This window comes from Sminthopsis crassicaudata, chromosome X, assembly GCF_048593235.1.
Source record: "Sminthopsis crassicaudata isolate SCR6 chromosome X, ASM4859323v1, whole genome shotgun sequence".
NCBI classification, from domain to species: domain Eukaryota; kingdom Metazoa; phylum Chordata; class Mammalia; order Dasyuromorphia; family Dasyuridae; genus Sminthopsis; species Sminthopsis crassicaudata.
This window is the reverse complement of record NC_133623.1, coordinates 23,191,268-23,208,657: the sequence shown is the minus strand read 5'-3', so window position 1 is coordinate 23,208,657 and position 17,390 is coordinate 23,191,268. Positions and strand designations below refer to the sequence as shown.

At 40.2% G+C, this 17,390-nt stretch overlaps 1 long non-coding RNA gene across 4 annotated transcripts in view; it reads right to left on the bottom strand.

Annotated features, from left to right (window-relative positions):
- Positions 1-17,390, bottom strand: part of LOC141548256 (uncharacterized) — a 416,517-nt gene that overhangs the window by 178,536 nt on the left and 220,591 nt on the right. For all 4 annotated transcript variants that reach the window (XR_012483868.1, XR_012483867.1, XR_012483869.1 and 1 more), the window contains one exon: positions 11,363-11,492. This is a non-coding gene — a long non-coding RNA (uncharacterized LOC141548256). The remainder of the gene's footprint in view (positions 1-11,362; positions 11,493-17,390) is intronic.

The window sequence follows — 17,390 nt, the reverse complement described above, 5'->3', positions numbered from 1 at the left end:
TATCACATATATTCCCCACTGTATTTCTCCCTCTTTCCACTCCCAGAGAGCCATTCCTTATAATAAATATTTTTAATTCAACAAAACCAATCAACATATTGGAAAAAACATGACATCGTGTTCTATATTTTCACTTATACAAAGGATCAGGGGAGATGTCTTGTCAGATCTTTTCTTTGGTGATGGGCATAAGCTTTACAATTTTACAGCATTCACTTTCAATTGTTACATGATGGTGGTTCTTTTATTTTATATTGTTTCAGTCCTCTTAGCCTTGCTTTTCACCAGCTCCTAGTGAAATGAAGGTTCCCTTTGGGAATTTTCAGAAGAGATTGTAGTCTGTCTGGATCTCCCTGATTACTAATACTAAATCCTTAGTCAAAATGAAATTTTCCAAAGAAGTCCCAGTGCTTTGTCTTGGAGCTTGCCATCAAACAGACTTAGAAATGAAATCGGAAAACCTAGAACTTGCCATTGAGAAAAAGTTCCACTAGGTCTAAGATGACTCTGAGAACTCTTCTCCTCTCCCACCCCCCTGTCAGTCATCGCCAGAGTGAGGAGAGTCAAGATATCTTGATTCAGATCCTGTTTCCTCTTTTTCACAGCTATCAGACCTTACTGAAACTCAATGTCTTCATCTGTAAAATGACACTACTATGGTAATATAATATTATGAGAACCAATGATCACCCTTTCTCTTATTCCTCTCATAGGCATGTCATAGTGTTTGAAAGGCCACCATTAGAGATCTCTTCCTTATGATTATCTCCGATTTTTTGTTATTATTATTCAGTCATTTTTCAGTCATATCTAACTCTTCATGTCCCCATTTAAGGAAACTGAGGCAAACAGAGGAAAGCGACTTGCTCAGAGGAAAGCTAGGAAGTGTCTAAAGCCAGATTTGAACTTAGGGAAATGAGTGTTTCTAACTTCAGACTCGGAGCTATATTCAATGCTGTCCATCTCCAAATTAAAAACCCATTAACAATATAATTTACCTAGGGCAGTGGTGTCAAATTCAAGTAGAAATGGCAGTTCTTAACTGGATATCTTGACGTAGTGACAGCATATTGACTTCAGAAACCACATATTAACATTATCTACCTTCTACTGTATTTTTGTTTATTTTGACAAATATTTTCCAATGGTATTTTAACCTGGTTTATGGCATTTGAATCATTTCCTATAGCTGATTCATAGAGGCTGACACTGAGCATACAAATGTTACCTTCCCACCAAGTCTAGGAGACAGAAGAGAGCTATGGTGATGCCGATTTTGACTCTGAGAGAAGGTGAGTTTCTTAAGGTCATGCAGTTAAGAAATGGCAGGGCCGTGAATTGATGCAAAGTGAAGTGAGCAGAACCAGAACACAGTCACAACAACATCATGCAACAATCACCGGTGAATGATTCAGCTCTTCTCAGCAATACAATGATCTGAGAAAATCCTGAAGGATTCATGATAAACAATGCTATCCACCTTGAGAGAAAAAACTGATGGAGTTTGAATCTAGACTGTAGCATGCTTTTTTTTACTTTATTTTTCTTGTTTGGTTTTTGTGTTTTCTTTCATAACAAAGCTAATATGGAAATTTTTGCATGACTACACACATATATAACCTATATCAAATCACTTTCCTTCTCAATGAGAGTGCAAGGAGCGAATTTGAAACCCAATTTTCTAAAAACAAATATTAAAAATTGTTTTTCCCTGGAATTGAAAAAAATTATTTTTTAAATGGCAGGGCCAGGATTCAAATGCAAGTTTTAGCTGTCCAGCCTTTTTGTCTTAGGCTTTTCTCCTGTTCCCTGATGCCTCTTTGGGGGATTGGAGAAAGGCAAACAAATTTTGAAGAGGGATAGGAGCAGGGGTCATTGCAATAGGAGGCATCATGGTAGAAACATGGGGAAGTGTGCAGCAGGAGATGGGGACCAGGGACCAGGCTGTTCTCAATGACTGATAGAGCCATACAAGAATAATTCCCTACTCTTCAGTGGCAACCCTGAGCACCAAGGATAGTCTTTCCTTTTTGATGACTTCCTCCTTCTCACCTTAGTACTTCTTTTTCAAGGACATGGTGAAAAGCAAGGCCCTTGAGGAAAGGTGTTCCCTCATGCTGTGTTCCCTCTAGTGTCTGGAAGATTGTTGGCATTTAACAAGTGGAAAATAGCAGTCATCACAATAACTCAAAAGCACTGAAGATTCATTTTCAGTAAATTACATGAGGAATGGGACTGTGTGAACACAGAATGCATGACTCAGGCAGCAAGGGAAGGGGCAAAGTCTTGCACTGTACAGCTCCTGGGCCAGCGAAAGGAAAGAACTTGGTAACCCTTGGCTAGATAGCATGCCATCAAAGCGCTTGGCGACTGTTAGCATCTTGCTTTGCTCCCCACAGCTGTGGAGGGAAGGAAGAGGGGGACTGATCTGTGTGTTGTCATTTTAACATCCTCCAGTGACTCCAGTGGCACCATCAACATTCACAAAGACTTCTCCAGGCAGTTGCAATTGTGATTTTTTAAGAGATAGAAGAAAACTAATTTTTTTCAATGAGAAAAGCCTTTCTCCCTTCCTCTCCCCTTTACTCTTCTCCCTCCTTCTTCTTCTTCACCTTCTCCTCCTCCTTTTTTTCTAGAAGTTGTGGGGTCTCAACTTTTCTCCTCAGATCGTCTCTAAAGCCCCAGTTTCCACATTCTTTTCCCAGAACATCACTTCTTAGCCCTTCCCCCACACTTTTATTCTTGGTCTCATCTTTCCATAGTCTTTGAGGGCCCCAAAAGCTCTCCCTATCAACTTCAGGACTCCTTGAATCATTTAGAATCTTTTTCTGCTTTGAGATACAGAATTATATCAATTGAGCAGATGATCTGGCTTTGGTGAAACAGTTTTAGGATAGTAAAACCTTTCGTTTTTGTCATTCAGTTGCCTGCAAATCATAGAATATCAGATTTAGAAAGGATCTGATCTGGTTGAACCTGTTTTACAGATGAGGAAACTGAGACTAGGGCAGGCCAAGTGATCTCCCTTGAGTCTCACCAATAGTAAGTAGCAGTGCTAGGACAATGTCATGTCATATCTTCTGACTCCAGAAATCAGAAAGGCCCTAGAAATGGTGGGAAGAAGCTAATGCTACCACCTATGTGGGTAACAAAGGGAGCCAAACATCCAAAGAGAACATTTGGGCAGATTCTGAAATTCCCAAGGCCTTTGAGGATGGCTTTGAGGAACTCGGGCCTAGGGGATACTGGCAAATTAAGCTATGACCCTGAAATAGCTCCTGCCATAGCTCTGGGTACGATCTCCCTGCCTGAAGGAGACCAAAGGTTATCCAGGATTGCAAGCTGCTCAGGCAATGACCAACTGTGTGTGCAAGAATCATCATGAGGACCAGAGCTCTGGGTTTCCTCCCTAAATGCCACATTTCAGGAAGGAAATTGATCAGCAAGTTATAGTGTATTCAGCCAGGATCCAGCCCACAGGATAATAAAAGGATCTGAGCTGACAGGGCCAAGAACCTTGCTTCAAGTCTGGACTCTGCTACTTTCTATCTGTGTGAGCACAGGCAAATCACTTTCAAGCCCTGGGCCTCAGTGTCCTGATCCGTAAAATGATGGACTTGCACTACATGGCCTCTGGGGTCCCTTTGAACTCTGAATCTCTGATTCTATGATCCCAGATGACTTACAGGACCTTTATCCAGAGGCAAAGAAAGAAAAATTTGTCTTCAAATATCAGAAGAATGCATGCTGTTCCAAAGAAAAAAGAATATCTTTTCTCCTGGGCTTCAGTGAATGGAATTAGGATGAAGGGGCTCAAGTTACTAGGAGGCAGATTTCAATTCAATAAAAGAAAAAAACCCTTACTAAAACTTAGAACTGCCCAAAGGTGAGATGGGTAGTTTTCATATGTAATAACCTCACATTATGATATTGCTTTAAGGTTTACAAAGTATTTTTCCCAGAACAACCCTGTGAAGAACAAAATCCAAATCTTAATTTAATAATAATTCGCATTCACTCATATAGTAAGATGCTTGAAGATTTGATGCTCACAAACTCGCAAGGTAAGTGCTATTATTATCTTCATTTTACAGATGAAGAAACCAAGGCAAACAGAAATTAAGTTGCTTGGCCAGGGTCCTACAGCTACTAAGTGTTTGAGTCCACATTTGAATTCAGGGCTTCCTGACTCTATAGAGGCCAAGCAAGTTTGTTCACTGTGAAAATGCACAAATAGTTTTGTTTCTGGTTTTGACTTTTAGCACTAGCAGCAGCTGGTTGACAGTAGGAACTTAATAAGTGCTTACTGAATAAATGAATTGTAACTCACCCAGTTATGCAGCTAGGAATCTAAGACCAGGACTCTAATACCACCACTCACTATACCACAATGCAAGTGAGCTTCCTGTTACTGAAGGTCTGCAAATGAGTGACTACTCTTCAAGCCTAGAAAGATCCCAACATGCCCCAGTATTCCCCCCCACACCCTAGACACTGCCAATGCCCCCAACAGTGCCTCCTAGATTAAGGGTGGGGAACATCCAGCCCATAGGCCATAAAATGCCCAGGAAATCATTTGGTCTGGCCCTGCTAAGACAACCACAGGTGATGATGAACTGAAAGCTGGGTACAACAATATCCCCTGCTTGAGTTCTATAAGCAGATCATTTTACATGGCCCATGAACTATGGTATGAATATCCAAATGGCCCTTGGTAGAAAAAAGCTTCCCTAGCCCTGCTCTCGAGTAAAAATATTTGCTTTCAAACCTCAGTTGCCTAATTGATACTACCCTCTGGTCATTAGCAGCTAGCTACAACTTGACAAAGCTGATGGCCTTTTCGAAGTTGCAGGCCCTCTCCTCTGCTCTGCCACCTCTCTTATTGATGTGATCACTACTTCCCATCCTCCCCACCTGTGGTGTGTCCTCTATCCTGGATTCTCTCTTTTTCTCTCTCTCTCTGGGACCTCATCAGCTGCCATGTGGGTAGCCAGCATGTCTACCAAGATGATTCTCAGGTCTGCAGTGTATGAACCATCTCTCTTCTGAGCCTCAGGTTTACCTGATGAACATTTTTAAATGAATGTCCTACAGACATTCTATATCTAACTAGATATATTTAAGACAGAACTCCTTCTCATTTCCTTCTCTCCAGGCATACAACCATCAGCCTATTCAGGTCTTTAGCCTCTCTTACTTGGACGAGTACAAATGGCCCACCCAAAGGTTTCCCTGCCACTAGTTTTACCCTATTCCCTACCACCTTCCACATAAGTGCTAAAGTGCTTTTCACGAAGGGCAGGTCTGACCACAGCCCTCTGCTATTCAATAAATTTCAATGGCTCCTTATTGGTTCTAGAATTGATTCTTGGGCCTGACACAGTAGCACAATAAAATCCTAACTCAGACATCCACCTATCACAGTTTTACCTTTTTTGCAATCTGGATCTGTGCTTTCATTGGTTTAGAGAATCCCTCTTCTCAAGTAGATTAGCAACTGCTCTGAGAGCTTCCTAGGGCACTCAGAGGTAAAGGGCATTGCCCAGGGTCACCCAGTCAGGAAGTGAGCTCAGTGCCTGCTGATCAACTTTCCATCCACTGTTCCACACAGTCCCTCTGGAGCTCCCTTATTTCATCTGAAAGCAAAGGGAAGGCTATATTCCCGATTTGCTTTAAGGATAATTTCTCTCGTCTCTTCTTCTACCTCTTAAAAAATGAAACTGCTATTTTGGACCAAATTCTGACCACCAAGAGGGCACTTGTTTCTGTAGCAAAATGATATGAACTTTGAGGGAAGTGACCATTATGCCATAGCACCAGCACTGGAGGGGAGGAAAGGCAATCATACTCCGGCATATATGCACTCACGCATGCCCTTGAACACATACTCTGGGTTTGGAGAGAGTAGGGCCCAAGGTATAAGACTATGAAGAAGCAGGACCCCATACACTAAAATTCCTTAGGGGAAGTCAATCCAAGTGGTAGAGAAAGCTAGCAAGGACAAATTCAAAAGACACGAGAAGAGAACAATTCAGATAAAGAAGAAAAAGGGACTTGTCTAAAGAGACTAATGTGGGTTTTTCCAAATCACTTAAAGAAGGAGCAAGAATAAGTCAGGAAGAATGACTTAATAGGGGCATTTCCTGGAAGAAGTGTCCATGGTGCTAAAGCTCCACATTGATTGAGGCTAGTGCTAGATGCTAAGAACAATCAAATAGTCTTTTTTAGTTAAATTAAAGGCAAGAATAAGATAAAATGAGGGAAGGGGCAGAACAACAGCCTGAGGTGAGGGGGACCATAATCACTGGCAGTACTGAGGAGGCAGAATCCCATAATTCAGATTTCACTCTTGTTTTCTTTTTTAAGGAAAGGGACTTATGGCTGGGAAAGATCTCAGAGAAATAATTAGGAATGTGTGAAGCATGAGAGAACTAGACAAGGGAAGGTATGGCAGTTATTCAACACAGGAAAGAGGGTAGACTCTGCAAACTAAAGGTTGATCCTGATTTTGCAGGGATATCTTCAGTGGATATCTTGACCAGCTATAGCAATGGGTCAAATTTTATAAGATGAGACTTGGGTAATAAATAATTATATAATTGTTCAGGAGTTCAAATAATCAAGAATAACTAGATAACATTTTTAATGGACTAAAAGTTCAAAATATAATCAATAGGACAAGCTTCCGAGGCCATTTATTCTCCTCATTTTCAAAAAGGAACATCACGCTCCCCCCACCACAAACACAAAACATGCCCAAGTAATTATTCAACCCATTAGCAATGGCCTCGCTAATTGCCAAGAAAACTCAATCAATTTTTGGATAACTTTAAATGTTTTAAGTTTTTTCTCATAATCTGCTTTTTTGTACGTTTCCCCCATAGATCCTCATTCAGCCATCTGGGTCCAAAAAGAATAAGTCTATCCTCATTTCACATGATAGAACTTTGAATGCTTAGAGCTATCACATTTCTCCCTTAAGTCTTTTCTTCTCCAAGCCAAATATACCAAGTTTCTTCCATTGATCCTGGTTTAAAATAACCTTGTGCCTTTCACCACCCTGGTGCCTCTCTCTGAACAATCTCTCTACTTACCAATGTCCTTCCCAGACTGTGGCCCCAAGGCCACAGATGTGGTTGGGGCAGGACAGAGCAGCAGGACCATATGACCTTTCTACTGATGGACATTATGAGCATCTTAAAGCAACCTAGCTAATCAAGAAGTATGGCATGGAAGCCAGAAAGTTACTAAAGTAGCCCATATCACATAAGAGCAATAAGCCTCTCTTTGTCCTCTGTGGCTTGTAGTTCAGTTCTGGGAAACACCCTTTGGAAAGAACATTAACAAGCTCAAGAAGGGCAATCTGGAAAGCAAAGAAACTGGAGATCAGGTCATATGAAAATCAACTAGAGGAAATGGAAATGTTCAGCCTGGAAGAAAAGACTTTAAGGGGACATGGGAAACATCTTTTAGGGCATAGGAAACATCAAAGACTGCTTTCAAAGGGATTCATTTTTTTCTACTTGGTCCTACCAGGCAGAACAAGGAACAGAAGAGTGGATTTTCATTTGCTGTGAGGAAGAACTTCTTAAAAAATTAGAGCTGTCCTAAAGTGGAGTGAGCTCCTTCAGGTAGTAGTGGGCTCCCTTTTGGTGGAAGTCTTCAGAAAGGATGGATAAGCACTTGTCAGGTTATGTTGCAGAAGGTATTTCTGTTTGGTATGGGTTGGATGGCCTCTGAGGTTCTTTCCAACTTTGAGATTCTATGTGTTAACTCTGGGGGTTATCCAGGGACAAAACATCCTGCTTTTGGAGGCCACAGCCATGATCTTTTTTGCTTTGTCTCTTTGCTTTTCCATGGCTATTTCTATATTTTCATGCTTTTTCCTGGAAGTGACAAAGTTGGAGGCAATATTTAAGGAAGAAAGAAACAGGTGTGGGAAGGGGAGGTAACTTGTCCAACCTTGCATTTCTACTAATTAGTAAAGTACTAATTAGTCATTTGGACATAGAAGTGGCCAATTAGCCTCCTAACTTGATCAGGCCATATCGATTCCTCCCTCTGTTGCCCTGGATTCAGAACACTGGACATCATTCTGCATCCATTGGTCTTTAGTGACTTAGAGTGCCACCATATCACAATATCTGGAATATATTTAATGACAATAGCAACCAAAAAACACTCTATTGTTCTTGACCTTAGATTATGCACTGTCCCGGTGCTGAAAGGTGAGGATGTCCTTAAAGCTTTGCTTATTAATTTTAACCTGTAACTAAGCTTTCACCTTAGGGTCTGTATGTGATTTCTTATGTATTACATGTGAGTCCTGGAACAGGCCTCAACTGGGTCAGGATTAAGGCTGACAAACTTCTCTTCTTCCAATCACTAAACGAATATATTCATCAGGGACACAGCCACCAAGCATTTACTTTAAAAAGCCAAGGTCTCCTATTTCATTCAGGGCCACCTCCAGTTGTCCTGATCTATATCTTGCCACTGGATCCAGCTGGCTCTGGAGGGGAAAGTGAGGCAAGTGATCTTGCCCAGCCCTCCCTCACTTCAATCCAATTCCCGTGCAACTCACAGCATCACCCTCTTGATGTCATGGTCCTCTTCCCAAACGAAGGATAAACAGCAACAAACAACAGATGTCAAGCAAAGAGTCCTTGAGGGCAAAGAGAAGTCCTCAGAAAGACTGTTATCCAGGGTGAAGGTCTCTGGGTATGACGGAGAGGGGAAGGAAGTCGAATTTCAGCGTAGGCTACATACTAACCCTAGCTCATTTGCTGTTTTCTTCTATGAAACCAGTTGTCTAGTGCTGTTCTCTACCCTAATCCCCTGAAACAGCAGGATAACTTCCCATCTTCCCATCCCCACCACCAGCCCCCCCCCACTCTTTGGAGAGACTGTAGATCTGAGAGTGTCACAGAGCCCAACTTAGAAGATAAAGGACTATCAGTGGGCCTTATACCTCAAACTAAACGAATTTCTACATGGGAACAGTGCTTAGAAGACGAGGCAGATGAGGTGACTTCAATTGCACCTGACTCAGAGCCACTTCAAGGACCTAGAAACCAACTATTTTCAGCAGCACTTTAAAGCTGCCTCCTTCAGATATGAGAGATGGACTTCCTCTGTTAGTTGCTAACATTAGTTTCAGTAATCAGGCATGAATTATGGAGAGAGCTCCAGAACAGGCTTCTTTGTGCTTTCCATTGGCTCCACTGTGCTACCTTAAATGAGCTGAGTCGAGGCCATATTTTCATGCCCAAGACATGGTATTCAAATACCAGTGTGACCACATTTGAAAAGCCTGCCCGCATCACTTCATTGCCACAGATGTCTCTAACATCTGGCAAGGACTGGTTCTCTGCATGTCAACAGTAATTCAGTTTAACAGCTGTCTCTTTTGACAAGCTTAGTGTCAGACTCTAAAATGACAGGGTGACAGTTATCCTTTTCTTGAACAGAACATAGTGCAAATTAACCATTTGAATACAGGAAAGAGCACTGAATGCATTTAGAGCCCCCCACCTTTTAAAGCCAGCTAAATAAGCTTAAAGAAGTTGTTTATAGGATTACTGGGGCTAGCTAATCAGAAAGCCTGATGATTTAAGTTGGTTTTGGATACCAGAGGGCCATACCTGAAATCTGAACACTTCCAATGTAAAATGGCCTTAAATGGAGGCAAAATGGTCAGCGCAAATAAACACCATCCACTGACAAACTGGCACATAACTTGTAGGGCTCCACTGTCTCAAGAGACCAGGGAATCTCCAATGTATTTACACAACAAAGTTAGAGCGCCTGTGACTATATCAGCCAATATTATGGGCTTTATTCTTCTAGTACCAGCCCCTCTGCATAATGTTCTAAATACCACTAGCTACCAGGACCTACTCTGGGCAAAAGTGCCCAAATCTAAGAAGGGTGTCTTTGTTCCCTTTCTGTCTCTCTCTGTTGTGATTTTCCCCTACCTCCTCTTCTCCTGGATGCTCAAGACCACTATACCATAACACTGCTCCCTAACCCATGATGATCCAGGGCATGCTCCATGCCCATTCTTCTTTCTCCCATGAGCCTCATCAAAACTTCAGCAGGAAGAACAATGACTTGACAAACTAATTCATACTACAACTGTTCATTCAAAGTCATTATAAGCCACATACTATCATAGGGGAGAGGAAGCAAAGAGTGATGGATAGAGGGTTAGCCATGGAATCACCTAACTTCTCAGTTGCTTTCAGGTAACATGCATACAAGAATTGTTTGTGTTGGATCCACAAACCTTAAAAATATATATCTCAATAACTATTGCAATAAAATTCATTTCCTTTGCAATGCTCTGCATCATATTTTGTACCCTTAAAAACCTGATTCTGATCTGGGGTCCCTGAGCTTCTCCAATTTGCCAAAGGGATCAAGACACGTACAAACATTAAAGTCTTTTTAAACTTGTTCAATTCACAACTCCATTTTGCCAGAGAAATTTTTACATGACCCTGGGTACACAAGTATGTAAAATAGATATATAAGTCAAACATTTATCGATGATAAACCATAAGTTCTCAACCCCCACATTTAGCTATAAGACCTCATATGGAGTCACAATCCACAGTTTAAGAAGCTAGGCTAGACTAGATAGTTAACAGATAGTTGCTGATTTGCATAGAGAATTTCCACAGTTTTCCTTATACCAATGACATTGTGAATCTCGATCCCTCCATCAAAAATTAAATAAAAAGTTTCCTGAGTACTAAAGGAAGGTCCCTACCTTCAAGGAGATTATAGTCTAATAGGAGAGAGAAGATATTTCTCATTTCTCTGTGATCTCACTGAATTTGGTATTCCTTTCAACACAGCAACCCATCCGTACCTGCCCATTCTCTCCAACTCCTTCTCATACCTTTCTAGGAAACTGTCATAAGACATGTGCTGGAACTTTCTTCTCATCTTTTTTTTAAAACGGAAATGGATACCAATGGATAGCCCTCTCCAAATATCTATCATATTCTTTTTTTTTTTTTTGGCAATAATAACTTGTATTCTTCTGTTCCATCTAACAAACCCCTTACTTAGATTTTCAAGACTGTTGAGGCCTCTAATAGTGATAGTTTGTCTCTGCTTGAAATTTTATGGCTGTGTCTAGCTGTGGCATGTGAAAAAGGAAGTTCCCATCACAGATAAGGTTTTTGTCAGAAATTTCCAGGTAAATAAAGCCAAGATGAGAAGATCTAAGATAATTTAGTGCTGGCACTCCACAGCAACACCACTAATAATGCATCCTTTAATATACTAAAGTATCCAGATATTCTAACAAATAAATGACTAGGCATTGCTAACTGACCAACAATAGCCTTACCTTTCATCAAGAGAGCCATGTGGGCTGGTAATAGATGACAAGAGCCAGAGCTCTACTTTTTGATCCAACAGGAACTCCTTTTCTGCCTTAAGCCAAATAGTATCCACGGGGTCTTCCAGAGTTTCAGATGCTGAGGAAATAGGGAGATTGTTGTTGGCAAAAAGCTCTGAAGGTAAATACACACACAAAGTTCCAGACTCATCTTTAGTCCCGATAAGTCAGAGAATGCCAGCCAAATGGACACTCAAGATCAGCTAATTCAATGTATCCACACAATGCATGTTTCTTCTGAATTGATAGGAATCACCTGATGAAAATCTGTTTAAATCTGTTTCTCTTCACAAAGATGTGTTCATTAGATCACATTTTGTACAACCATGGCTTCAATGAAGGGCCAGTGCCAGACTCAGGAAGACTTAGATTCAAATCCTACTTCAATTACCAGGTGTGTGAGCATGTGCAAATCACTTTAGCTTCTTGAAGCTAAGGAACATAAGAATACCCAACTTCCAGGAATCTTAGAAAGATCAAAGGAGATGGCAAACAACAAGTTCCTTGCATATCTGGCTCTGAGCAGGTACCTCCCCTGCCTTATTATATATTATATATTATTCCTCTTCATCCAGCCAAATTTCTTCTTTCTCTTAGCAATAGCAGTTATCACTTAAGGTTTGCAAAGCGCTTTACAAATGCTATTATTATTTCCATTTCACTCTCAAGGAAACCGAGGCAGACAAAGATGAAGTGATTTGACCAGGGTCCTACAACCAGCAATTATTCTCATACATATCATTACATCTCTTCTCTATGTGCCTTTGCACAGACTGTCTCTCATGCCTTGAATGATCTCCTTGCCTCTTCTTCTTAGAATCCCTATTTTCTGTCAAATCTCAGCTCAACTACTACCTCTAAACAAGGCCTTTCCTTCTCCTAGTTCTTAGCACCTTCCCCAAACTCCCCAATGTTGATTTTATATATCCTTCCATGTTAATTTGTTATTTGTTTCTGCTCCATAGAACACAAGACCCACTAGATCGAGGGCTGTCTTCATTTTCTTCTTAGCTAGCACATCGGAAACACTTAATAAATTCTGGATGATTGATTGACATTAGCTGATCATCAGGTTATGATGATGATGTGGAGAGAATGTGCGTGGCATCCCTGAGCCAAAATGAGCCAAAATGACCAGAGGTTGTAGTAGTGAGGTGAAGTAGTGAGGGATCCCTGATCTAGCATTTACTGAGAAAAGAGACTTGTCCAAAGTCACAAGCACTGTGGGGGCTGGAGGATAGGGGGTGGAAGCCAGGCCTTCCCATTCCAGTGCAGAGCTCTTTTCTACCTTACTCTGCCAACCTCTTTCCAGGTTATCTCCACATTTATGGCTACACCACAAGCAAGAAGTAACTTGGAATTTTCTGAAATTCTCCCTTCCTGTTCCATGTGTACCACTTGGCAGACAGGTAGAGCCTAATTATTTCTTTAGTATAGGGAGCTTCTCAAGAGGAAATTCCCTCTACCAGTCCAGGTCAGTGCCTTTGCTGCCAGAACACTGAGAAGCTAAGTGAGTTGTCCAGAATCCCAGAGCCAGAATGGAAGGACTTGAATTCAAGGCTTGCTGGCTTCCAGACCAAGCACCTTTCCAGCTACTCTACCATACCACCTCTGTCCAACAGTAATACAAATGCCAAAAATAAATGGATGTTGAGGGAGGAGGTGAAATCAACATACTTCATAACTTCAAAACCCTCCATGAAGGAAGTCTATCTTGAGAATCCCAGCTCACAGACTGAACACTTCCTCGAGCTATCCATAGTACTTCCTATCTGATTTATTGTGACAACATATGTGAATACATCCCAGTCCCCCATGAAGTAGAAACAATTACATGAAATCATAAAATTGGAGCTATAGGGACCTTCAAGAACATCTTGGCCAATTCCTTCATTTTCTGCCGCGGAGGGTATGATGGGGTCCCAAGAAGGTATGTAGCCCAAGGCCATGTGAAAAGTGAGCCCCTGAGCCGGGATTTCAGACTCCAAGAGATTTTTCTCACTTAACATGCTGGCCCTCAGAATTGTTTTAACTTTCAAAGGGGAATTGAATATTTTGCATTAGATTTTAATGTGCTGAAAAATAGTGTCAAGTCAATAAACACCCACAATGCATTCTAAATAACAATTTAAGTCATCAATCAATATTCAGAAAAGAATAGGTAGTCACACAAAGTGGTTAAACAGATAGGCCTCTATAATTCAGTCTCTTTTACTGACTTTACTTATACATATTTACTTGTTCTTAGCAATGTTAATTATAGAATATTTAATGCAAATGGCATCTGTAAAGGTGGAGTAAAGAGCAGAGGAACACATTATTGTTTAGTGACTAGTTGCAAAGTACTCTGGTGATGGAGAAGAAAAGCCTCAAAAGGTTAAAGAAACAAAAATTACAGTATGTGTAATCTTTCTTACATTAGCCTTCACAAAACTAGAAACTATACTTTTTGGGTATAAGACTTGATTTCCTGATCTGTACATTAAATATTTACTTCTAATTATAAAGTTATATAAAACACAAACAAAAACTGATTTGCATTATGAATGATGCAAGAAATGCAAGATTTCATCCCTCAAAATTAGTTATAAAAAAGAAAGATTTGCTTAACTTTTTTCCATTTTAAGCAACAAGTTGAAATGACAAAACTTGCTTAATTAGCTGCTTACAAATTACATTTTTTTTGCCAGCAAGAATGTTAAGGGGGAGGGGAGGGGATTGGGGTGGAGAAAGTCTGTTTGAAATGGAACAGAGACTATAAAGGATCCATTTCTAGCCTCAGAGTCTCTAGGGAGAAATCAAAGGGTTTCTTTCTTTCAACAGTTTGAGTGAGATGATGTTTGGAAATGTTGACAGCTGCCAAACTGCAAAACTAATGAAGAAACTTCCTAAGTGAAATGTCCCTTCTGATCTCTGTGAATTTGCCTGTGTATTCAGACCATCACTCCTTTTTTAACTTGGCCCCAATTCTGGTGGTTTAAGAAGTCATAGCCAAGACCAGATTAGTGTCCAGCTCAACTGATCAGGAAGATATGTCTCCAAGAGTATCCATTCTTGGAGGTGAATTTGATTCCCTTGGCTTCAGTCCTTCAATCCATGATGTCTGTGGAGTAGGTGCTCACACCACTTAAAGAGAACACCAATCTTTTACCAACTAGCAGACAGTTGAATGAGTTACCATGCCAAAGTACTTCATCACCTGGTAGTCAACATTCTGCTAATGAGCCTCTCAGAACTTAAGGAGGTTGGCACCCAGGTGACACCCAGTCTGTTGGAGAGCCTACACTCTCCAGATGGACCAAGACATGGTACAAAACAACATTCTTTGTGGTAAGAAAAAACTGGAAATAAAATGAGTACTCATCAACCGAGGAAGGACTGGAAAATTTGGGTTATGTGAATGTAATGGAATATGAAGAGAAATGACAATCACGGGGAATTCAGAGAAATGTGGAAAGATTTATAGAACTAATACAAAGTGAAATAAGGAGAACCTGAAGAATGCACATCATTAAGATACACCTGAAGAATATTAAGAAGAAACCAAACTGATTCATAATCTCTGTTCTCGACAGCTAGTAACCCTATCTCTCTCCTCTCAGTAGATAGGGAGTGAAATTTAGGGATTCTGTGGGACAGAATATTGCCTATTTTAAGAGATGTAGTTATGATTTTTCTTGACTTTTTCTTTGTTTCAAAGGAGGTTTCAATATAGCGGAAGAAGGAGGATTAGATCCAGAACTAACTGATATCAATAACACTAATTTTAAATGCTTTTATAGAAATTATGGTATAACTAAAAGGGTGAGGAAATAGGAGCCATTTAGAAATATGAGTCTAGATTGGGGCAAAGGAGAGGGGGAGAGAATTGTCTGTATATGAGAGGCAACTTGGAGCAAATGCTAGCAAATTAAGTTGCAGGTATCTAGTAAAAAAGATATACAGGACCACATAAAAAGAAAACAATTAAAATTCTGAATGTTAAGGAACTAAACTCACCCGTAAAATGAAAGAGAAGTAAACCGAACTAGAAGCACAGCCCAACAATTTATAAAGTGCAAGAAAAATAAAACAACCTAAAACAGGAAGATCTACATAAAGTTAAAGGAACAGAATCAAATTTATTATGCTTCAACTAAATCTAAAAATAAATACCACAATTATTTCAGATGACACAATATCAAAGATAGACACTTCCAAAAAATGTAAACAAGGGAACTACATTCAAGTTCTGGAGTGGGAGTCAGAATATTCTTTGGTTCCCAGTGTACTGACAAACACTTCTCCTTTGAAGTTCTACTGAATTTTCCACCCCATACAGATCATAATGGCTGTTGCCTTTTGGCCCTCAGGTTATTCTTTTCCCTTCCTCAAAGAGTTCATTACTTGGCTCACTGTCTTCTCCTACCCTACTTCTGCCTTTATAATAGAACACTTCAACATTCATGTTGACCCTTTATCAAACACCCTACTCTACTGGATCTTTGATCTGCTCAAACCCATGATCTCTAATTGGGTAATATATAAGGCTGATCATATCCTATATTTCAACATTACCCATAAATCTACCACTTCTTTAATCAAAAACTGACATTCCTATATTTAGAACTTTCTATCATTCTCCATATGTTTCTCCCCACCTAAACTTATTCTTCACCCTTATCATAACTTCTACACATCAGTGCCTTCTCAGGCCATCACCCCTGCTCTGACTTTGCTTTCCTTCTTTTCCAGTTTTGACCCTATAGTTAAGCAGTTCAATTCCTTGTTGTCCTCTACTTTTAAGCTTCTTGCTATCCTTGTCCCTAGCTATTCATCCCTTGACAAACCAAAACCCTGGACTACTCTCACTATCTGCCATTTCTACTCCTTATGTATGGCTGAAAGAAACTGGAGGAAGCCATGTAACCAAACTGACTGGGCACATTACTGTTTATATGACCTAATCTCAATGTAGCACTCAGAGCATCAAGGCAATCCTGATTCCTCCCTAAGAGATTCCCTATTTTATTTCCTCCAAAGTTATTTCACATTCTTCTCTCTCCTCTCATTTCTGCCATATTTTCTTACCCCATCACCTCAACTGAAGACTTCTCATTTTACTTTATTAAGAAAATTCAAGCCATTTGTCAGGAATTCCCTTTTTCTCATCTTGTTCTCAGTCTCCCTTGATATCATCCCCAAATCTCTTTTTTTCCAGTCTTTGATGAAGTTATGACCTTTCTCTTTGCCAAATCTAACCACTGTGCCCTCAATTCCATCTTCTCCAAAACACTGTCCCCTTAATCATCTCCCCTTCTCTCTAACATACAAACTTTCCTTATGTACATATTGCTCCACCCATACCCACTAAACTATTATCCTATATCTCTCTTCTCTTTTGTGGCTAAACTTTTTAGGAAGACCATCTACAATTAATGCAACCATTTCTTTTCCCCTCACTTTATTATTAACTCTCTGCATTATGGTTCAGAACATCATCATTCAACTTAAATGGCTCTTTCCAAAGTTACCAGTGATGTTTTAATGGACAAATCTAATGACCTTCTTAATGATCATGATCACTCTACAACCTTTGACAATGGCAATCACCCTCTTGTGTTGGATATCATCTTCTTACTGCATTTCTTTCTGGCTTTCTCCTGGCTCTCCTGGCAGTATGATTCTTGGCAAGTCACTTAACCTCCATCTTTGTCAGCTTCCTAAATTGTAAAATGGAGATAATTCTAACACCTATACTTCATGGTTGTAAGGATAAAATTAAATGTCTTAAATAACTTTGTTAACTTTAAAATACTATATAAGTACTTGCTAGCCAGAAGGTGGTGATGGTGGTGGTGGTAGTAGTAGTAGTGTTATCACCTTTCTCTTTCCTTTGCTGAACTCTCCATTCAGTTAACATCTACTAAAGGCTCTGTCTTGGGCTCTTTTCACTGTTCCCTGTACATTATCACAGTTCACAATCTCATCAGATTCC